The sequence below is a fragment of the Halyomorpha halys genome, unplaced genomic scaffold (assembly GCF_000696795.3).
Source record: "Halyomorpha halys isolate HHAL.00 unplaced genomic scaffold, Hhal_1.1 Scaffold320.1, whole genome shotgun sequence".
Lineage (NCBI taxonomy): Eukaryota > Metazoa > Arthropoda > Insecta > Hemiptera > Pentatomidae > Halyomorpha > Halyomorpha halys.
The window spans coordinates 859,477-884,634 of NW_027116715.1; the positions used below are offsets into that span (position 1 = coordinate 859,477).

Below are 25,158 nucleotides of genomic sequence, written 5' to 3' on the forward strand. Positions count from 1 at the left end.
TATATATATATATATTGGACTGTTGTTTGATTTTGATTTGTTGGATAAAGACAGTCCTCAAGCATAACCTTGGTACCTCCATTAATCCGAACCAAAAAGTCATCAGTGGTGTCGTAAGATCAAACCAACCGTTCCCTTCACTGACAAAAAAAAAAATCAAGAAATAAGAAGAAAACTCGTATCGCAACCTTTATGAAGGGTCTGGAGTTCATTATTGTTCTGGAAGTTTTTTTTTTTTTTTATTTGTACCTCTTTGGGTTATTGGGATTTGCTAAGTGCTCTTAGTGTCAGAGGTTTTCTGATCAACCACTGGCCTATTGAAAACTAAATCCAATAATATAAGGACTTAAACACTATAAATATAGTTTAAATAAATATATAAAGTTAAGGCAGTAGGCCTGCGAGCAAGTCTTATTTAAATATTTACCTCTATAACATAAATTTAAACATTGTTATGTAATACAAATTTTTAACCAAATTTTAAATAATATACTATTAATCTAGAATTAGAAATGCGTACGTAGTAAATTAGGAAAGGTTTAATATCTGGCTTGGGCCAGATCGGTAACATATGAACATTGGAGTCATTATAGATTATATAAAATCACTAATTACCTATATCCTCTATTAAAACTAAGGATTTTTGATTATTAGTAACGAAGAATTTTTTATTTTAAGAAAGGATATGGATATACGTAAGGATTTGGATGGTTAAAGTGAAGTACCAAAGCTCAATTCCATAATTCCGTTGTTTATCCAGATGAATTATGATATTATATCAAATAAATGCAGAAGTTTGCTTTAAAATGATAAATAAAGAAAAAAAAAGGAAAAAATATAAATAAAATAAAATAAATATACAAACAACATACGATAAGATTTTTATAAGTGTATATATAAGAATGTTTCAACATTTTTTTTTTAATTTCTTGGAGAATAAATATCTTTCCAAAAAAATATTACTCTGTTACTCCAAAGCTTTTGGAAAAATATCAAAATATTTCAGAGGTGCCTCAGTATCGATTTTTTTAAGATTCTAAAAATCATTTTTAAGACGGATTATATATGATGACCGTGAACATTCTCTATGTGCCAAGATTCTTTCATGGGAGAGACTTCAATTTTAAATTTTGAAATAGTATTTTTTAATGTGTTTCTTAATACAAAAGATATTGTATATGCAAGAGAAATTTGAAAAACAAAATCATAACTTGGCAGTAGTCGAATTTATATTAAAAATATAAACTTTGTTAAGACCATAAAAAAAAAAAAAAAAAACCATTAAAACTCTGTATTTAAAATTAAGTTTCTCTATCCTAAATAAAAACTTAATGAAAAATTGTATAAATCTAAATAAACGTAGGCATAGAAAATGTCATTCTATAAGAGGCTATTTTTTCAAAAAAGATTTGTTGCATAACGAATAAATAAATATGGACCATATTTAATATGGTATAAAAATATATCTCCAAACGAAATTATCGCTCCACAGAACTAAATTATAAAAATTAGTGACAAGAAAGATAGGTAGATTTAAGAAAAAATAAATTAAAATATATACAAGAATGTATTTATTTATAAGTTAAGAGATTCAAATGATATATTTAACTATATCAGATAATTTCTGTAGCTGTTAGTAATATAATTAAATCAACATTTTCGTTCTCACGGTGATTCGTAAACTATAAACGATTAGAATTTTTATGTGTAATAATTTACACATGTACCTATAATTGTAATAATGTTTGTATAAAATAATTTACAGACCGATTTTAAAAATAAAGTACACCAATTTTTATTTCTTTTTATCTTTTATTTCTTGAAAATTTTGTTAATCGAAGTAAATCTTGATTTATTGTTAAGGTAAAGAGGATGATGTGCATACGTTCTGTAGATTTAAAATTTAACCTCTATATAAACCTGACTAGTATATTGAGTTCCCAATGAATGATCATGATGGTTCATTTGGTATAAATACAATTCATTTGGAGCAGACCTGAATCAGAAGACCATACCTTCAAAGATCATTGTTAATAATACAGCACCCTCTTTTACTCACTATTTTAGCATTCCCTTGCGACACTCAATTGTATAGAACAAAGGGAAAATTCTGGCACAACACATGTACCAAAGGTTTTTATTACTTCTTGGCCCCTGCTCAACTGAGCCCAATACATTATTGTCCAAAAACAAAATGCTTCACAACAATGAATCAGGCGATTACTTTTGATACGGCTTTCTTGGTATCTTAATCCAATTATCTTTGGAACTGTTCCGCAGCTTGGCTGAGGCCGCGAAAAGGGGTCGCTTCCAAGACGAATTTTTTTTTTCTCGTTCCTAGTCTGTTTGTATGATTCAAAATAAGATTCGTTCAAGGCGGGCTAGAATTTTTGGTAAACAGGTTCGAAATCGAAAGATAGATTCTTGGATAGCTACTAATATTCCCAAGAATAATTAAATAACTCTTTATGAATTATTTTATCATGACCAAAATTAATTTACTATTGATATTCTATATTGATATATAATAATATTTAAATTGATTTTAAAACTCAAAGTAATTATGATAGCCAGTTCGCCAATGTTGCAGATTTATTATTATTTCGTAAGGAATTTACGCAAACGTTCATTACGAATGTATTTATGAATTTGGCCTTACAATACCTACATATGTATATATATTGTATCTACTACCTCGGTGACTATCTCACTCACAAACATCATTATATTTCTATTAATAATATCGAATCTAATTACAAGTATTAAACTTTAAAAATTTGTATCGGTAAGCAAAGATTCAATATTTTACTATTATTCCGAACTTGATCGATTAATTAAATTAAAATCTTTTTTTTATTTTAATCATGAATAATTCTTTTATTTATTATAATTTAGTTGACGGGTATAGTAGCTTATAAATTGAAAGATTATTTCAGAACTTCCCGACTATATGTTATCGTTATGAATTGAACAAATAGAAAATTATGTTAATTTTAGTATAATAAATTTAAAGAACCTATAGTATCACTTTGTACTTTATTAAGAAAGAGGACACACTAGAGATCTATTACTGGACATCCACAAACATTAAATAAAGTGAAAGCAGTCACATTACATCAGATTGAACCAGAGATTATGGAATTCAGTTAAACAATTAAAATGTTTTAAAAATCTGGTGCGGTGCGCACATCACAAAAATTTCAATTACGACAATACACACTTCTCCATGTTTTGTGTAGGCTGCCCGGACTCGTGTTGATGTAATCTCTATTTTTGTGAGTTTCTAAAATAAAAAAATCTAAAAAAAAGAGATAAGGCGAAGTTAAGAAACAAAAGTCTATTTTCGTGTTGCAAAAAAAACCGTTTTTCTGGGTTCCTCAAAGTAAGAATAACTAATACAATTATACAACATTTTAACCAAAAATAACGAAATCGTAATGCAATCGGAAAAGGTCGGGCGATCTCGGCTTTCATCGTTAGAATAGGATATTTCAATTTTTCTTCCTTATTAATATATAAAATTCTTTAATATTCTGTATTTATCCATTATTAATATTGCTTACAATGATAACTTTATTTTTTTCAAATAAACAAAATTAGGAATATTTTTAAAAAATTGTTAAGATCTGCCAGACGATTTCAATGAGGATAATACCTATTTTATATTAAAAACCATTAAATTCCACCTTGACATAGAGAGTTTAATCCAAACCGTTGGAGTCGTTTTTGAGAAAATCCAAAAAATGTGAAATATCGATTCTATGAAAGTCGATTTTAACGAAAAACTTGCTGTCTCATGCTAGGTGAATACTAGCCTTAAAAACGTAATTTCAGTTCCGTACCAATTTTCGTTGTGAAACTAGGCTTTTCACAGAAACACCAACCATTTTGAGAAACTAGGTTTTTGAAATACTTTTCCATACTATACATTCCATATATAAGTGACAGTATAAAATCAAAATATATGATTTCTAGAGAGGAAGTCGGGTTCATAATTGGGGTTTTGAATAGTCTAAAAACACCGTATAGTGATTTTTCTCCCTGCTCTTTGTATGTCGATACACACAAAGTGATGTAACTACAAATTTATTAGCTATCCTAGATTTGATACTATTTTTGGTTTCTTTCTTTCTGTTTTCTTTTTTTTTAATGCACTTTGATATTCGAAAAAGGCCTGACAATATGAGATGTGCCTAACCTTAACAGAGCTAATATTTTCCTTATGATTTCCAAATCGAGTTGAAAATCATTCGGATATCCGCCGAATCGGTTTGCAATATCCAATTAGTTGTTTCCTTCAGCCCAGGTTATTATTCCGATACGATCTGCTGTAGACTATACGATAGTCCTGGGGGATGCTTGTAATTCCAATAGTTGTAGGAAAGAGATATGATATGATAAGCTGATAAAGGCTGAGGTGTGGTGGGTACAAACCAGCTGTAGAGAGAGCAGTGCTTTCTCTGGACAAGGTCGCAGCTACGTCATTACTTGAGGTGTGGGCGGATGTGGACCATGGTGGATCGTAAGCACCGAGTCCCAGCAAGGACACCTTTGTAATTTACGTACATATTTAAATATATTAACATTCCACTTGGACATAATGAATAAGGTATTCCCCTATCATCAGAGATAAGAAATTAATTGAACTTTATTACAAAAGCCTTGGTGTTAGCTTTATTTCATGTAAATTAAAACGTAGGCCAAAGTTTAACACAATGCGTCGAAGGTTATACTTAACTAAAATTCAACTTTATAATCTTAGGAGAAAACTAAAATAAAAATGATGAAAAAAAAAAGCTTTTTCTAAAATAAAAACGGCGATAAGGAAACCATTAATAAGGTGGAACTAGAATCCAAGGTTAAAAATAAAACATGAAGTCAAAACTTAAAAATAAATATATTTCTACTAGACACTTTTACTTCCTCCAATATCTATGGCTTAGAAAATATGGCAATCGGTCAATTTTACTATTTATGTTCCAACATTTCAAATTTCCAGAAAACATTTTTGAGGTAACAAAGTTTTTTTATTTATTTATTGATATTTACAACTGTATATAAAATACAACAAGCAAATTTGAAGTAAGATCATAATGATATGATACAGCACGTAGAGAAACTACCCATTGGTAGCACTCTAAGAGGTTACAAAGTTAAAATTAGTAATCAAAAACATATAAATAAGCGGATTTTCAAACCAATTTTCATTCCTGCTAAAATTAATATAGTATTGGATTATTAAGAAAGCGTTATAATTTGTTAATAGTTATGGTTTAGATCGCTCGGCTATCGTGAAGGGCTGCAAAAATATTTCTAAAGTGATATAGGGCCGTAGCTCCCCGGGGGTCTTAGCGGGGTGGGTCCGGCGGGGAAGAATTGCCTTTATTTTTGTGTTACGATCTCCTCTTGTGGGATTGTGACATGTCGCTACTACCTACTCGCTATAATTGTCTGTTTAAAAAAAAAGAAAGTTAATAGTTAATAGAGAATGTAGATAAAGGTATCATCACCCAGATATACATATAGCATACCTCCTATATGTATGTACCAGATATTCAATAACATCATTATAGGAGGGTATGAAAAAAAAAAAAAAAAAAAAAGAATGTAGATAAAGAATAATGTACATCTTATGACTTGCATTCATAGTGCTGTACGGTGTCAGCTTTGGGAACTATTCTTGCCTGAGATTTTTAATGGGAGTAACAATAAACCATATTCCAAAAATTTCAGAATAATCTTTAAATTCATGCTTTCCCTGATTATTGCACAATTAAGTTTAATAAATTATAATCTATTAAATAATATTAATAAACTATTCATAATTTTTTTTTTATTATTTTCTTTTTTTTTCATACCCTCCTGTAATGATTTTAGTGGGTATTTGGTACGTACATATAGGAGGTATGCTATATGTATAGCTGGGTGTTAAGGAGACCCTGGATATTCATAATTATTCACTGATATATAATATATGAGTGGGTGAGAAGCAACTGTAGTTTTGGGAATGAGGATTGTTTTTCTATTTGCATGTACCAGAACTAAACTTTGAGATTATCTAATAGTTATTTAATAATTGTTGATAATTTCATGATTTTGTCAATACTGATGTGCTGGTTTGGTTCGGGGACAGGTAGAAAGTTAAATAACTTCTATTTCACTAAATAGCAGCTTTCAGCCCTTAGCTTATCACTCTTACATGATATAACTATTCTGGAACTTAAATGTTCACTGAAAAGAGATTTGTGATAATAGTTATAAAGAAAAAAAAAACATTTCACTGGGCCGTTTTCTTTTCATGTTTATCTTAAATAATTAGAGGAGAACTGTTTCAGGACAATCCTACGATTAGAGCGAAATAGAGAAACCTCACTTTAAAAATTAGTGCTTTATTTAATGGTGATAATAAGTAAAATTGTATATGATAAAGCACAAGTGTATAAATTGTGCAAAGTGGGGACAAACGTCGACGAAGAAATAGTTGTTAACTATTTTTCGTTCCTTTTTCACTGAACCCCCGACCTTCTCCTTCATGTTTAGTAAAATACGATCGATCATGTATGTATTTACAATTGTATAACATGTTTGATGTACAAGCATCTTTCAATATTAAATGGCATGCAAAGATATGCCCAAGCTCATGAATTTGGAGATTCCAGATAATGTCTTCTATGAACAGTTTAAGTGAACCCTGGATATATGAAAAACCTCTAATACTGATAATTACAATGACACTTTTGCACTGAAATGCCTTTGTTACTAAGAATTTTTTAGCTTTTACAAGTGAGATTTGACTTCTGGGATTTGTTTGGTGTTCACCTCTGTGTTTGGGATTTTGTGGCTCAATAAACGTACAAGTAAGGCAATTTATCAAGTAAGGGCAGATTGTGACACATTCGTTCAAAAACATCCAAATTTCTTCCGTACGTCACTCATTTTCAGTACTATCTGAGGTTTTAATATCATAAGAAAATACCAAGCAGCCGAATTTTATGATTATGGATGACGAATTACTATTTACCAGAAGACTTCACTGACGACGACATTGTTTCTGAGTGTTCTTCTTCCTCTCTGAAAATAGAAGAAGAGAAGAGTTGTGAACAGAATTTGAAAAGAGTGTCAAACCGTGATGGAGAAAAAGCATTAAGAAACCTATTGAGATGTCAAATATTGATAATCTTAATATATACAACCAAAAAACAACTAAAAGCAACAGCACTCAAATACAAAATGTAAATACTGATTTTTTTTTATTCATTTTGTATTATTTTTAAAAATAAAAGTACATTTTATATAGACATTAAATATGTATTTTTTTAAATCAACATTTCCACTTTATTTTCTACTTCCCTTGACAAGATCCATTATAAATAAGAGGTCTATAATTTTAAACCTTCTAATTGGCATTCCATAAACTGTATAATGGAATGTCTATTTAAGCGATAAGAAATCTTAGGTACTTTTAGATCCCAGTTATAAAGGTTACACAGTATTTGAACAATCTGAATCGTTCGTTACATATCAACTTGTCGCTCCAGCCTTGTACCAGGGTCACATATATCTATCACCTTGTCAAGGTAACGTCTTAGTTCTTGAGTAACAGACCTGATCTGCCAGTAATAAGATAGCTGTTGTTAAATGACACTCTGGTTTGTTGTATTCCATCCCTATCTGTAAAATACGTGAATCAGTGAATGGTGACGTTATCAACAGGTAGGTAAATGTTTATTACGGTTTGATACTGCGGATAAACATACCAGCTATCTCAAATTGTTATGGTGGAGTCATTTCAAACGTAATGAAAAGGTTTAATGCTGCAATGAAACAGATGTTATGAAAGATATCATTTAAAAAAAAAATCAAATAACACATGACGTCATTCGCATTTAACAAATTGTTTGCACATTAATAATAACACCTGTTAAATAACAGAAGCCCCATCGTTAGTTTAAACTAACACTGTAATTCATATTTTAATTAAATGGCTTTATTAATAACTGATCTATTGTTGAATTTAGTTTTCTTAAACTAATATTTATCGGGATGCGAAGCTACAACGTGAGTAAAGATAAATTTTGAATTCAGTTTTTGAAAAAAGCCTCTGTATGTTTTGAAAAATGGAAAATAGAATAAATAAATTTTTTCGTAAAAAAAAAAGGAGATTTATTATATGTGTAGAATTCTTATATAATTTATTTATATGTATCATTGATAAAATAATAATGAGGTTAGAAGGGGAGTACAGAATCTTGATGGAAGGCGTATAAAGGAGGAGACAAGATACCAGGAAAAGTGAAGCCAAATAGGCAGGCCGCATATTGAACTCCAGGGGCGTGTCTTGTATTCCTGTGAGGAAAACTAAGCTACGAGAACGTGACCTAACCTTCTATTTTTTGCTTCATTTTTTTTTTTTTTTTTTTTTTTTTTAAAGGAGAGCTAAGTATGTCACTCCCTAGGTACAAGTGGCTGTTTTGCTAACAGAAGTATCCTTATTTGTCTTCCTTTGCCTGAACCAAATAGATTGAAAAAAAAAGTATTAACAAAATTGTCATTTTTACTTTCTAATGTTTAAGGTGACTAATTATTAAAGTCTTAGAGAAAGGAGTACAGAGGGAGTAAACTAGAAAAAAACGTTAAGCCACAAAATTGGATGTTATGTGCCTTCCAGTGGTGTGGCAGATGAGTAGGGTAAGAGAACGAGCCAATCACTGGCTGCCTTCTGTTTTAGATTAGATTATATTCCTATTAACCTCAACGTAAACCTTCATTTCGTGGGTGTGGCCGATTTAATTTCACTTTTCAAAAGAAAAATCGAATTTCCATTAATAATCTTGAATTTTTAATAATATTTAAAATAATATATCATGAAATATTTGTCGCTCCAACATACAAAAAATCTTTTAAAAAATTACTCTGTTCCCACCTTTCTAATGTGCTATTATATAAAGTAGTTATATATAATTTTTGTTATCATTGAACAAAACAAAAATGCAATTACTGATCTTTTAATCATTTTAGGACATGCTATTAGTATCCACTTGCACAGTTAAGTTCAATACTAAAAGTGAAAATTACATCTAAATTATAAATCAATTTGTTTGTGAAAAAAATATTGAAAGATACATTTTCCATTAAAAATACGAAATTGAGGTTGAAAGCCTATCATTTAGGGACAGTAGTGATTGTGTCTAATGAAGTAATTAGACAGATTACAAGTTGCTATAAGCCTGAACCCCTTCATCATAACAAATGTTACAGATTTGCATAACTACGTATTAATGTGATCTTAAATTGGCCGACAGGTCTTGGGGTGTGGCGTAGTATTGGTTGCTTAAGATATTTTGTATCACAGTGCTAATAACAAATTGTTATTGGTTATATTTTTATATGTTTTAATATTTAGGTATTATTTTTGTCCATAAGTAAAATAATGATTCAATTATACCTAAATGTTTCTCCATGTTGAGGAAATATTAATTAATTGATAGTGAATAGGCAGACAAGTCTTGCTGAGTGGGGTAATATTGGTTACTAAATATATTTTATATCGACTATGAGAATAAGAAACTGTGGTTTATAATATTATTAAACAGTTTAAATTTTTATATTTAGGTATTATTTCCATCCATAAGTAAAATAATGATTCAATTATACCTAAATATTTATCCATGTTGAGTAAATATTAATTGATGGATAATGAATTGGCAGACTTGATTAAATATTAATTAATTGATGATGATAGTGCTAGTGATTATCTATGTAATTTTTTTTACCTATTTTCCTAAATATTATTACCTAAATAAAACCAGTAGAAAAGTGTACTTTTTTTCTTCTGTTTTCAGCTATTGTATCGATTTTTTTCTTTAAGCGCTTTGAAACCCAATTCAAATTCTTTATAAGAAGAATGTCCTGGCTCTAAACATCGTGAAATTTCTGAAAAAATTAAGTATCCTCAGGAAGTACGTTTTACTTACATAGCTTCATATCTTCGTCTACAAATTTGATCGACAGGGAGCATAGAAGTAATAAATAAATAATAAAAAAAAATATTATAATCCAAAATTATTAAATCTACACCTTAAATATGATACTTTAAAAATAATTTTAAAAAACTAGTTTCAACTCCTTCTTTCGCTTTACAATGAAACCTTCAAAACGTTGTTTCCACAGAAACTGCTAATTTTGAATTGGAACAACGCTGTTCTCGCTAAGGAATTTATAATGTACCTTACTCATGCATGTAAATAAGATTATAAAAAATTTAAAAAATGTAAATTGCTGTTTACAAAATATTTCAATATTAGATGTGAATATCAAATGCATAATGTAACTCATAAAGAGTTAAAAAAATAATTATTAATCACTCAAATGAGCGGCGAGCATCATTTATTATATTAAAAACTTAAATTTACTATTAGGTTGATGTACCTAATAGTAAATAAGCATGAAAACATGTAATTTCGTTTGAATTATAGAAAATGTTTAATAATAGCTCACTTATAATTACTGATAAAAACATTACCATTAGGGATTGATAAAAGCCATAAAAATCTTCTTGATAGACGGTATTTAAGCCATTATTGTATATTTGTATAATATAATACGGATTAGGTAAATAAAGGCACTTTTTAAATTACATCTCCTCTCTAAGGAGCGATATGTAAAATTTTTAAAAATATTGGAAAATAAACCTACTTTTTTTGAAACGGAAATAAATTCCTTTTGGCAATGTTTACAGTTTTTATTTAAGCTCTTATTTTTTTTTTTCTTCAAAAAGAAGAGTGGCATTATAATAATAATAACGAAAGACAATTATTATTTGTCTGTTGTTATTATTTTGTAAATATTTATCTATTTAAAATAATTATAAATAGGGTAAAAATGATCAATTGTTCTCCTGGGTCGCGTAGGAAGAAACCAAATTTTCCTTGGCAGCTGCTCCCTAACCAGCCCACTTGGGGTTCGGAACCTTTATCAGTTTATACCGAACGTAAGTTCTCAGGTGTTCCATCTTTGCAATTACATCATTTTATAGTTCAAAAGGATTAATTCGGAACCTAATGTACTTGAACCTATGACATATTAGCCATGTCGCAAGTAAATGTTTTTTATTTAACCCACATTTTTTTAATATGAATTATGCGACATGAAACACAACTTAGAACACATAATGGGCACTCTAAAGTTCTAAATAATTCATGACAAAATTACATTAATTAATTATGTTTAGTAAGTAAGAAAAAAAATAAAACTATTTCTACGACCTGAACATTAAAGGCACTGAGTTTCATTCAGTGCAGACGTGATGACGAAAAAATACATATATATTTTAAAAAAAAAAATCTTCAATCATCTTTCTTAATGCGACAATTAAGATATAAATATTACAAACAAATTTTATATGTATTAGACAAAATCTGTTTATAACAAAGGGGGAAAACAAAACTCTATTTCATGGTAGCAGTACAAAAACCCTTCTTAAACAAATAGTTTACAAAATCCCAAAAGAACCATTTTTCAAAAATTATTTTATTAAATATTATTGGTATGTAGGCATTGACAAAAAAATTATTTCAGTTCCTAAAAAAAGTTTACATGACTCCTTTAATTAGATGTCCAAATTCAGGACTTATTTAATAGGTGTTAATTTTTTAGCAAAAGTACTTTAAATTGTTGAGTGTATTTTTTTTTTTTTTAAATATTTTATGATGTATTTAGTAATAAATTTTAATGTTAATTTTTATTCCATTCAAAACGTGAAAATACAATTTTTTTTGTTATATTGTATGAATGGGAACATCTAATTGGTATTTTTAGTAGTTTTCCTCAATCGTACCAGATTAGGTAATTATTAGCGGTTAATTTACGGATTTATAGTTTTTTATGAAAGTTCATCACTAATGAATGTTGATATATATGTCACGAATATCATCATTAGAGACTGTAGATTCAATTAATTAAAATAATAATTATGAAGGCTTAATTAAAACATATAACGATAAATTAGACACTGTTATAAATTAGATTAAATATTGATCATAGCAAAATTTAGGAATAGTTTATTGTTTATGAAAGAGTATTAATTAACACAAAAATACAGTTAGGAAGTTTATTTAATTATTATTGGGAAATTTACATTTTGAAATATTTTATATATTTCGTTAAAAAAAGGATCATTTATTAAGTTTATAGATTCTATAAAAATGTTGTTTTAATGACATTACGAACTATTTTTACTATACTCCTAGGTAGTGATTTCTGCTCATCTATTTACAATTTTTTTAACTATTTTTCTACTAAATTATCAGTCTTGGATTAGTTCCCCATAATTCAGTACAGTGCCAAAGTACCAATTATGTAGATTTTGTATATATTTTATGTTTACTATCTTCGACAATAAAATTACAAATTACGTACTACAAATATGTACGTATTACAAATATGAAATTTTATTATGTAATTATGTTCCTCCTCCTTTTGTATAACATATTAATGATATGGAATACGAAATGAGAAGGAAGTATATGCACCATATATAGTTTACAATTATATCGGTATCATTCATGAAATTTAAAACTAAAAAATAATTGTATTTTTACGAGTTTTTGATTTTATTAATGAATTTCACTTTCGGATTAAAATAAAACACAAATATTAGTTTTTTTTGTTATTTATTATTTTTTTCCTTGGTATCTGGGATCTAATAAAGATGGGAGACAGTGGAAACAGCAACTGTTGTAGATCGTACACACACCACCCACACTGAGAAGATTTATAACCCACTATCACATGATGTGCTGCTACTTCTCAATGAATATATATAGAACAGGTGCAACTGTGACTGCTGTTGGCCAACATACCAACCCCCATTCCTATCCGACGCTCCTACACCACACTCTTACATAAACAAATATATTTATAGGCTCACCGATCTACAATGTTAATTTTGAATATAATGGCGAAGGGGAAATTTATTTGAGAGATTAGAAACACCCTGTCTATACTGTCTCAATGTTTATTTATATGCATGCTTCAATAGGTATTACTGAGAGAAAATAAATTTTTAATTTTTAGGATTAGATATAAATCAGGGGTTCTCCAACTTATGGTACATGTGATCTAGATTAACTGCAAGGTGGCGGGCATCCATGTAAATTATTCTGTAGATTAATAAAAAAATTATTGACTAATGAAAGAGCCTGTAGATGTGACAGTAGGCTCATTACTGCGACAGATATTATTATATAGACCTGATAGTGGCTATTGTCATACTACACACCATGGCAGTTGCTGCTAGTGTTATTTTCGTGGCTGTAAAATGTCATCGAGAGAAAGGACTTTAATGAGTATGTTAATAATTGTAACATAGAATGAGACGGCAAATCACACTACATAGCAATATCTAGTTTGACACTACTGTGCTTACGATATGGCCGGTCAGCTACCATGCTATATCCAGTGCGACAATACTGTCACGGCAATCAATGTTTTCAAAACAAATCTAAAGCTATAATGTCAGCTATCACACATGCGACGGAACTTCCATGACGGTTACTATTATACGGTATTGTCCAATTCCAAGAAAACTTATTTGTTTCAAAAAAACAAACATTAAATTAAAATTTATTCAAAAAGCCATTTATATAAAGATAGCTAATATTTTATTAAGTAATCTTTTAATAATACTCGTTTTCGAAATAATAATCCGTTAATTTTAAACATAAAAATTATGAAGGATCTGTTATTGTGAAATTTATTGAAAATAATTGATAATGGTTTCGGACCCTTCTGACACAGGTTATGTGACCGTGACTAGGGCACAGCGTTAAATCTTTTAAAAACCTTCACAACAAGCTCTTTAAACCTGAGAAGATGGTAGGAGTGCGGTTACAAGTTTTTGTGTAACATTATTGATCCCCCGACCATCTTCTACTCATGTAGAATGTACATTGATTGATAACCACCTTATTATAAAACTGTTAAACAATAATACAACCTTAATTGTATTTTGAGCTATAGACATAGGCAGATAATATAAACCGTATTGGACATTTTTATTTCAGATATCATTTGACCGAGGCGTTAGAGACGATCCGAAGCATTGCCCCTAAACAAGGTATCGGTAAGCCTCAATGATATATTATATTCTTATCTGTTTCTTTTGAGATTATAGGATCTGGAGGGACGTCAAGTGCCAGCAATCAATCAGTTAAAACATATAATAGACAATAAGATAAGGCAGGGCACCTGTCGTGTGGCTTCAACAACAGTCCTGCTTGTTTTTTTGTTGGAGGCAACAAACTCGTTAGTGTTCGCCAATCTGATGTACTGTGGCAGTTGTCTAGCGAGGGTTGTAGCAGCGATCAATCAGCTATTCATAAGCTGCGAAAATAATTTTTACTGTGGAACTTATCATTCTATGGTAGTTATTTCAAGTAAACTATTCAACGGCTTATTACAGTGTAAGTTGGACACCATTAATTTAAAAAAATACTTTGAGGTATAAGAAGGTTCCAAAATAGCTTTCTTCTCAGAATATTAATTTCTCGAAAATAATTTATTCATACTAGTGTAATTTCCTTCACGATAGAGTTTAAATTTTCAACTTTAGCCAGTATTCAAGGTAACATTTGAGATTCTTGAAGTGAAACTTCTTTACTGACGTTCAATAACTAAAAAAAAAAAAAAAAAAACGGGAGTAAATTGATTTCGTATTGCCAGATGAAACGGAAATGGTGGGGAGGAGGGTTAACGAAGGCCGATTCTAGCAGGAAAATTTTCTTGTTGTAATAGGAGAGTAGGAACTTAGAGGAGATTAATAATATTATTGAATAAGTAAGAGTGTAAGATTCAATTGCGTGGATACTATCAGGATTTTATATTAATAATTTGGGCTAATATTATTCAACTTGGTTATGTATCGAGTTCAATTATGACATCCCATTAAAAGCTGGACAAGGCTTTTGTGGGTCCGTGGAGAAATCCTATTTATTTGCCGACGTATCGCCCCACTTAGTAGAGCTTCACAGCTGTTCAAGTTGATAGCTTTAGTGACTTTATTTACAGCCCTGATGAACTTCAGCAAAGTGGTGCGAAACGTTTTTTTTTTTTTTTATCTTTTGGCCGCAACCATGACCATCTTCTTCATAATTTTAAATTATACGGTCAACTCCCAAACAATCCCAATTAATCAACAATCATGAAATCCCAAACAAACCAAATCTCGCTAGAGGTTTTCGCAGCTGCACAAACTTTACCTATTGTACATTCAAGGGGTTACCACAAGCTACAGAAAATTAAAAAAACAACAACATTGATTTGCAAAGGAAGCAGAATTTATTTTGAGCATTTTTACTAAGCTGGAGAATTTAAAGAAATTTGCTTTAAAGGACTAGTGTAGAGTATTTTAGTGTGTTGTAAAAACAGTAGTAGCTTCTACTACAAGGCTTGTATATTTTTTAATTCCTCAATATGCTTATGCGCGTGTCCACTATTGCTAAATATTATCTTTATATTTAATGTTTGTTTTCCCTATGATTATAATAATGATAAATTGAGAAATTTTATTTAGACGTATTTTAGTATCGACTTTCATGTTTTATCCACAAATTCTTCTGAAATCGAGAAATTGTTATATACTCTATAGAATTTCATTAGTCCCCGAACTGTTTCGAAAGGGTAAGCGTGAGGTGTGTCTCCACAACACGAAACCTCACAAGGTCGAACGGAATTTGAGTTATTACTTCTAAATCATATCCTGACATATGCTTTTAATTCAACAAACTAACTAAAAAGAGTACGGTAATTGTATATTTGGATAGAAGTGTACACATGGACAGTTCTTAGTGACGGGAATAACAGTAATTGAAGATGTTTATTATTGAGCTTTATCTTCTCTTATTTATCATCATTGCCCCAAAAATACGGGGAAGAAGAGAGAAATTGTTTATTTTGATTTGGCCATTGACCCGTACACTCTAAAAGCGTTTTTATGACTCTACTGACAGCTTGGAGGGGAATGAGAAACACATCTGTCTATTTCAACAGTATGTCTTCTTTGAGCTCCTCAGTAGCCAGAGGCTGTAAATACCATAATTAGTTAATTTTATAGTTGCTGTGTCTTTCATTATTGTTTTGTGGTTTTATTATATATTTAACGATTTCTGAAGTTTAATCAACATGTATATTACGAGTAATAAATCATTTGGAATATTATCGTTTTTTTTTTTATTTCATCTTTTATAAAAAAAAAATTGATTTTGTAAAAGTCGGTTTAAAAGTGTTATCCTGATTTATAATTTTATTTCAAGAGACTTACTTGGAATCCACATACAAGACTGAAACGAAAAGAAACTGGTCGTAGATTTCGATTGCTACAACACCTACTTGACAAACGCTTTAAACTAAAAGGCATCTGTACGTCTAATAGTTCCTGAGACAAACTTTTTCACTCCCATTCGCTACAAAAAATTATTATACACTACGATAATCAGACCAATTTGGACATATGGAATTGACTCTGGGGCTCCACCAAACCATCAGATTCCTCCCAAATCCAATCCTTACAATCCAAAATCCTACGTAAAATCCTTGATGCTCCTTATTACGTTACAAATAAACTCATCCACGAAGACCTAAACATCCCATTCATGGCAGATTTGGCCCAAAACAGATATGTGCCTTTTCATTCCAAACTCCTTACCGATCCTAATCCATTAGTTCTTAATCTCTCATCCTTAACAATCCCTGATAATCCTCCGATGCATCTGAAAAGAAGATGGCCACTGGACCTTCTAATTTAAATTAATGCTTGAAGTACCAATGGGTGGTTCCTTCCCAAGATTTTCAAGTGTAAATGAAAGATTCCACATATTCACTTATTGTATTTAGTATTTTGTACAGATGTAAATTATATTAAATAAATAAATTTTAAAAAATAATTTTTATTTGAGAGCAATATTCGGGCTCAATTAGCAATAAGTGAAATTTCGATAAATGCATAATTTACTAGTGAAATTTTAACTACCTCTAGTTTGCCTCTATTTTGTTTCCGACTATTTATATTTGTTGTTTTTAGTCCTAATAAACATTTTATGTTCGGGTAGATTTATATTTCAGGTTTATTAAGTTATTTTTATTTGACAAAAAATGGTAGAAATCCTCAAGTACCGTTCCATCACAAGCTGGGCAAGACTTCCAAAGTATATTTTCGTGAAGCGACATTGTACGAGATTTAGTGATTGTATGTATTATATGCAATCAATATACCTCCAATAAAAAACATCAAGAAATATACTCCATTAAAAAAAACAACATAAAGCAATACTTTCTTGAACGATTAAAAAAATTTAACTTAGGCATTTCTGAGATATAATTATATTAGGAATTAAAAGAAAAAAAAATTGTCGTGATATCCAGGGAGGCCACTTTCCTTATCTATGTATATATAATATTGAATATTGAAATCCTAAATACTGGAATCGTGGAACATTTCTAATCCGATTTAAAGTCATAGTAGCTCAAAAATAAAAGGTTGTATAAAACTGATGTAACAGTAACTGTTTCAACTTACTGGAAGTACAAAGCATCATTTTTACCAGTTTCTCAAAATCAGGTCTAATGATTTTGATAAAACTTTTTTAATCAATGTTTTGGTCTAATGGTTTTGATAAAACTTGTTTAATCAATGTTAAATTAAATTATCTTTGTTATCAGCTAAGTCTTATCCTTATCGAAATAGTTTATAACATCTTAAATGCCAAATTTTTAAAATGGATTCTTTTAAAATACTTTTTATTTTGTTCATTTTTACTGTCAATAAATATCTGGAAATAAGAATAGTAATAATGATGTATGATATACCGTTGGGAAATAAACGATTTAAGAAACAAAATATCGTGAAATAAAGAAAGAAATATCTCTTTTGAAATGAGTAAGGGTTACTTTCAACACTAGGGGTATTCATGATGTGTTAAATGTAAAATGTTTTACCAGGTTAAATGTTATAGGATTTTGAGCAGCCCTATTTAAAGTCATGTAAATGTTAAATGCATAAGAGCTCCTAGCGGGTTTTCTGAGGAACTTGTTTTATAATCTTTCCTTCTCAACGTCATTATTTTTAGTTTTGACTAAAGTAATTTATTAGAAAATGCCTAAATTGAGTGAAAAGTGAAAGTTATGTGGATGTTTGGCCACAGAGTTTCTAGTTGATCTTCTAACTTGTAAGGCAGAGAATCAAGATGAGCTAATTGACAACTGTCATTACATTATTCTTATTGCCAGCCATTGCTTTATTAGTTTTTTATTAAAAACAATGCTAATATAATCAAAACACAAACTACGAACAAGTAACCTAACACGACAACAAACAAAGCTCAGCTGGTAACAAACTCTCAACCATGTTATATGTTCTATCGTTTTTACATGGTAAAAGAAATATTTCTTCATTTAACATGAGTTTTTCCATTTAATACGCTTTAGCATGTTAAACTAAAGATCATGATTACCCCCAACTAAATGGAGTGGTAAGTGAAATTTGTGTGATGAACGAACCGCACTAGTTTTGTTTTTTGTGTTTTTTATAACTGAATATAATAAATTATTATAATTTTATTTAATAAAAAATGAAAACAAGACATCCTAGTGGTATTGGATACAGTGATACAACGTTATAGGTGCTCCATAAAATATAATGATGACATTTGACCGCCAGTAGCAGTTGGATGTCGATTAGGACCAGCCTTGGGAAGAGGTTCACTGCTCTTCGCAAACAATTAAACAAAAAAGAACTGACACCTACGCGCGCATTCCGTGGCCTAGCTAACTCAACACTGAGTAGGCGAACCGCCTCCAAATACAGGTTTTTAAATTCCACTCCGGGAAATTTTCCTAAGGTCGTTTTAGAAATGTTGACATTTCGCCATTCGGAGATATTGTCATCGTAAAAATGGACGTCCTAAAATATGCTTTCATATGGCGTTATTCCAGTTTAAATGGAGCCATCAGTCGTTATGAAAAAAGTTTCCTAAGAACGAAGACTCTATAGAAGCCGATATTAAATTAAAATATGTCAAGACGATAAAAAAAAAGTTTAGTTATTGTATAGTGTTAATATCTAAACAGCAATAACGCATTACTAAATACTGAAGATGGTCAAAAATATTTAAATAAGGATCAGGAAATAGCAGTTAAAACTAATACTTGTTAACATTGAATAAAAGTTTGAAGAATATTAACAGAAATTTTACAGAAAGTTATTGTTTCTCGCGTACTAATTTCCAAAAATACCATAAGTATATATATATAAATACCATATGGGAGATATTAAAATGTGTTTGATTATTTAACCTATTAAGAAGGCACGTGTTTTTGAAGGATATCCCTATACAGTAAAGGACCGCGATGCATAATACCCAATCCATAGGAAATACACCTGCAAATAATTTTAGAAATTAATTTCTATCTCACTTGATCAGGAAAAGCATTTCTGGCGAATCTAAAACTCATACCAAATAGTTAAATAATCTAATAACTTTTATTTCAATATCTACTATGTATGCTATTGAAATTGTTATAGTATAAGAAATTAAAAAAAAGTTGAATACCGCGTGGAATGCTTACATTAACTTAATCCGTCGTAAATCAAAATATGAAATTTATCTTCAAATTTGAACGATTTGACCTGGATTTTTTAAACTTTAATACACGATCTCGGCCTGTTGCGCCATACATGGTTCATATAACAGTTACATTTTTACTTTTTTGTTTATTTTTTGTTAACAGTTGATTATGAGGGGGAGGGGATATAGTCTCATACAAAAGACACCCCTAACTAAATAAGATTTAAAAAAATTATGATAAAATAAATAGATAAAAATAATAATTCTTGATAAGAGAGAAAAGTAAAGTTAACAAAAAAAACCACATTCATAGACTTAATAAAACAAACAATTGCTCTCTAAAGGAAAAAAAAAAACCAACAAGTTAATTTGAAAAAGGGACGAAGAGAAAATATATAAAATAGAAGTTATGTCAATAATAGAATTGATAACTACAGAATTTATAACAGGATGTCCTACAGCAGCCTGAGCTTCAATCTTCCAGTTGAGGTTGGGTGTCTCAAATTATAGGTCTCTGCTCCTTCAAATATCGGTAACTGGGAGTGCGACTTCATGAATTGTTTTTTTATGTAATCCTCCATTTGCAATTCCCCATGCAATTGGATATGACCTGGATTGTTTTAAGTTTATTTCAGAAAGTGAGAAGCGAAACGAAATAACTTATTAAAAATAACAGAATGCCTAACTATATGAGTTATTTTACTAGCTATATTGAAATGCTTAAAATTCCAACATGTCTATTATTTGATATTTAGTTGGAATCAAATAAAATAAATATAAAAAGAGCCTATCTCTAAGAAGTTAAAAAGTATTTCGTTTATTGTTAAAATATCATCTATGGTAAAATGTTTAGTTATACAAATATTCTCAACAGCTATTTACAGATTGGTGATTATTTCTTCTTAGTATGACCATGGCTCATAAATTTAAATTAAACTATACATAAATCAAATTTAATTTACAAAGTGTAAAAATGAATATATAAAATATTGTAACATATGAATATATGAAATTTAACATTATATTTTATTCTTTATTATTTATATAAGTAAATTTTATTTATTCTTCAAAAAATACAAAATACAAGTTGTCATTTCATATGTAGTAATGCATATAATTTATTTTATTACCTTTTTTGAAATACATGTAGTTGTCATAGGTGAAAGAAAAGCCACTCCTATAACAAAAATAAATAAAAGCTAGTTAGTACCGAAATTGTGCTTACATTAAATATTATTAAGCCTGTGAAGGCTGATCATACTTGTACCCAATAAATTTTATCAAGAAGTTATTTATGAATGGAACTTTCCGATAGAATTTATCGGAAACATTTAAGAAGCCTTTTCGATGAAAAGGTCAAACATGCAGTACTGGGAAAAGAAACAATAATTTGTTGCTTAATCTTGGATTAAAAAATAAATTTTGAATGAAGAAAATGTGAATTTCTTATTCGAAAATTGAGTTAGCTACAATAATGAGATAGCTTCCTTATACAAAATGTTAGTAAATTAAAAAAGGGTTTTCTAAATTCAGTTATTGAAATATATTTTATTATATTAAAAAGCAAAATACATTAGCGTTGAGAAATCACACTGAGTGATCTGGAATCCACTCTATTCTTTTGGGAGTGGAGGAGGAAGCTTAAAAGTTTGAAGCTAAATTCTTAAAGCCCCAACGCTTAAAATAATACTATTCAAGAAACAACCAATAATAGACAGAATTAAGTGAACTGAGTCTTTAATTATTGATAAAAAAAAAATTGACATTAACTTTAAGACTACAAAATAAAATGTTGTAAAGGAAAATAAATTAGTCTTCCTTCAGCTTGTTCCGTTGTCCGGTTGTCCGTCCGTCCGACAACGAAAACAGTTTCTGGTGTTGTTGAAGTATCAGATTGAAGGAGCCTGTTGTTTTAGGATATGGTAAGAGGCTGCATCCTCATTATGTAACATATTATGTTATTATTACCAAACCCATTTAGACAATGAACGTTCTTTCCAATGTATTTACAATAGAAGTTTTTTTTAATTAAGGCAATCCACAGCAAAGGTGATGTTTGCCTAGTTATCTACAGGTAACCGACCTACTCTAACCGTAGTGTGGGGTCAAGTTTTCAATTTTGTGGGACCGCCACTTAATGAAAAAAGTCAACGTCCCATGCTGGATTCGAACCGGCGTCACTCGCAGATCTCAGAACGATAGATCTAGGCCTAACCATCTGAGCTACGGACGGCCCAAATTTAAGTTTCTAATATTTACTTAAAATTGTTAAATGATATTTATGTTTGACCTTTTTTTTCCCCCTGGGCTTGTGAAATAAATTTAAATTTTTTAAAAATATTTGATATAGATTATATATTTATTTTAAGTTTTCGACCTTCTGTCCATCTTCAGGCATATTTTTTTTTCTATTTTCTTTCTATGTTTTCTCCGTTTATGTCTTTGAGTTATTGGTTTAATGGTCTTTCTTGTAATCTCTGTACAATTTAGTAATAATTTACTGCTTGCTTTTTATTTTTTGTGATATGTATCGCTTCGAACATTTTTTTAAAACTATTCTTTTCATTTTTACATAAGCAGTAACTTAGAGAAAGAAAATTACTTGATTTTATTTGATTTTTAGTATTATTCTGAAAGGGGTTGTTCCAGAATAAATAAAGAAGAATTATTCTTATATAGTTAAGTGTATCGCTGCTGACACTTCAATTATATATTTTCTTTCATAGAAACAAAGGTTCCATAATGCTCAAAAACAATTAAATAATTTTAGTAACTAATTTTTCAGAGTAATATAAAAGATATTTTATGATATTACAAGCAAAACTTCGTGAGTTCTTTTATCTATTAAAATGCATCTTGATCAATAAAAATACCAATATTCTATTACTGAATTGTTTACTTATATGAAAATTTCAAATTATGAGTTACAACTAAACTGATTCATATTTTTAATTAAATCTATTAAATTTGTCAAATTCCTAACTACAGTTACTGATAACAGCAAAAGTTCTAGTTAAAATTTTTAAATATCTCTTAAACGAAAAAAAACTATATCGATGACTCGTTATCAGAAGAACTTTGATAATCTTCAGAAACAAATCATTATCGACGTCATTGTTATCAATGTTGACATTACATCAGTCATTGGGAAGATAACCATTAAAAAATACATATTTATAGTAGCATAATAAATACAATTGTTTATTCGTGGAATACTAGAATGAATTAATGGCTAATTCCTCTGATCATTACAGTTTATAGTTTTTTACATTGTTTATAACGTTTGATAAATAAAATAATAGTTAGACGGAAAGTTCTGGTAGATGTAAATTAGTCCATCTGCTTGCTGAATGAATTGCTGTTTATGCAGTTGTTAATTACTGACGTCACGAAATAAAATGTGTCATTGCACGTCCTGTTTTCGGCCTCTCGTTAGTAGAGTCCGGTGTGATGGAATCACCCATAAAAACTATATGGTATATTACTATTTAAATAGCACTAATAAATAATTAAGGAAGTTAATTAACGAGAAAAAAAACATTGTTAAGAAATATTATCAGAAGATTCCAAAACATAAAAAGATATCAATGACTGCACATCTCAAATCAACAGATTGAGAAAGATTAATTAAATACATTTCAACATACATAACATATATTTCAACTCAATCAATACATGAAATGATCCTGTTTTTAAAATAAAGATATGTTATGATTTTCACAATATTAATGAAAATTACGTCGGTAGTTTTAATTACCTAAGAAGTTACCAGAAATTATTTATAACTTATTAATTTCGACACATTTATTTATATTAATATTTTTTTAAACGTTTATTTCAATTTGTTAGAATTAAAAGCTATAAATCATATTATATTTTCGGACGATTCGGAGATTATAACCTGTCATCAACTTACCATATTTTTTTTAATAATATATTTTTTATTACTATACATTCTCTTCTCTTATTATTTTTTTTAAGCGTAATATATCTATTGTTTAATATTTTCATGTAGAATAATCAATCGAGCAAGACCCTATTTCAATTTTGCCATCTGTCTATATGTTTTGAGATTATAACCAAAAGTCTTGCTCGATTTTCTTAAAATTTGGTACAAATGTTCCTAAAGGTTAGAAACATTTTGTTTAGAATTTGGATTGGAATTTTTTTTCATTAATTTCAATTCAAGATGGCGGCCGATTTGATGGCCCCGACCTTACATATTTCAGCTATTTTCTGACTTATAGTACTTTTACCGTACTCCTAAGATCCAAACTACAGTGATACTGTCCCGCAATCTATCATTGAGCGTATTCAGAGATAGGAGTTGAGGAAGAGACTGTGCCCTGAGCAGTTCTGCCAAGGACTTATTTAGCGACAGCTCCAATTAACTAGTTGCTCTCAATTGGCCTAACTCCTTCGGCACCAGTACTGTCTGTGTCATCTGGGTCATACGGGTACGCAGTAGTACTATACAGCTGCTAGTGAGTGGAATCAATTTGTAATGGCGTACTTTATTCAATATGGGGATTTAGGAAAAATCTTGTCTGATGTTTGTCACTTAATACTAATTTAAACTATTTTCATATATTATGTACGGAATAATTGACCGTGATAATTTAGTATATCGCGGTAGCGATCCAAATTAAATAAAAATGGTGAAAAACAATTTAATGAATATTTATACCTATTTTCTTGACTAATCGGGAGCACAAAGACAAGATAAACATGTATATAATGTGAATGAAAAAACGCAAAAACTCTTAAATAGTAAAAAAAAACTTTTTTTTTTTTTAAATATATTTTACATACATTCATTCAATCTATTTGTATTATCCAATCTGTTTTTTTTAATATATAAGAAGATGGTCAGGGTTGCGGTCAAAAGTGAAACAAAAATAGTTTACAACTATTTATTTTCCCTATATTTTTTTAAATATTTCCTTTGTTGCTCAGAAAAAAGTTGACTAATTGCCCCGAAACATCCTTTGTTAAGTACCAATGGGGAATTTCCTCTTAAGGGTGGTTTTAATCCCTTCTCCCTCTTTCTCAATAAAATCAATAATTTAATCAACTTTTCATTTATTATTTATTTATATCTCAAATTTTTAGGACGTTGATCAAATTATGAAAGCTTTAATCATAAATTCCCTATGTATACAGCTCAGAAATGGACACGGGGTCAGATGCTATACTGTATCAGAAATACTTAATCAAAAATCTTTTATTGATATTAGTTAAAAATAGAAACGCTCCCAAAAGCCATACTATGCCAATACATAATTATAAATTTTCTATTGGTATAACTTTGAAATAGATAGGAGTTGAAAATCAAATAACTTTTAGTATATTAGATTTTTACTATATTTTGCTTAATTTGGGCCGTTACACTATCTCCACAGTTAATATATACATATTTGTGAAAAGAATAATAAATTACATAAAAAAATAAATACACCTAGCTATTTATCTTCTGGTACTTTAATGAGTCCTGAACCAGTGATTGCGGTTAATATCAGACTAATTTATCTGTGAGTCT

At 29.5% G+C, this 25,158-nt stretch overlaps 1 protein-coding gene across 6 annotated transcripts in view; it reads right to left on the reverse strand.

Annotated features, from left to right (window-relative positions):
• Atx-1 (Ataxin 1) overlaps window positions 1-25,158 on the reverse strand; it is a 248,450-nt gene that overhangs the window by 155,695 nt on the left and 67,597 nt on the right. For 5 of the 6 annotated variants that reach the window (XM_014421429.2, XM_014421424.2, XM_067053453.1 and 2 more), the window contains one exon: window positions 20,750-20,796. The exons of the other annotated variant lie outside the window; for it this stretch is intronic. The gene's annotated coding sequence lies outside the window, so the exon portion shown is untranslated. The remainder of the gene's footprint in view (window positions 1-20,749; window positions 20,797-25,158) is intronic. 6 annotated transcript variants of the gene reach the window in all.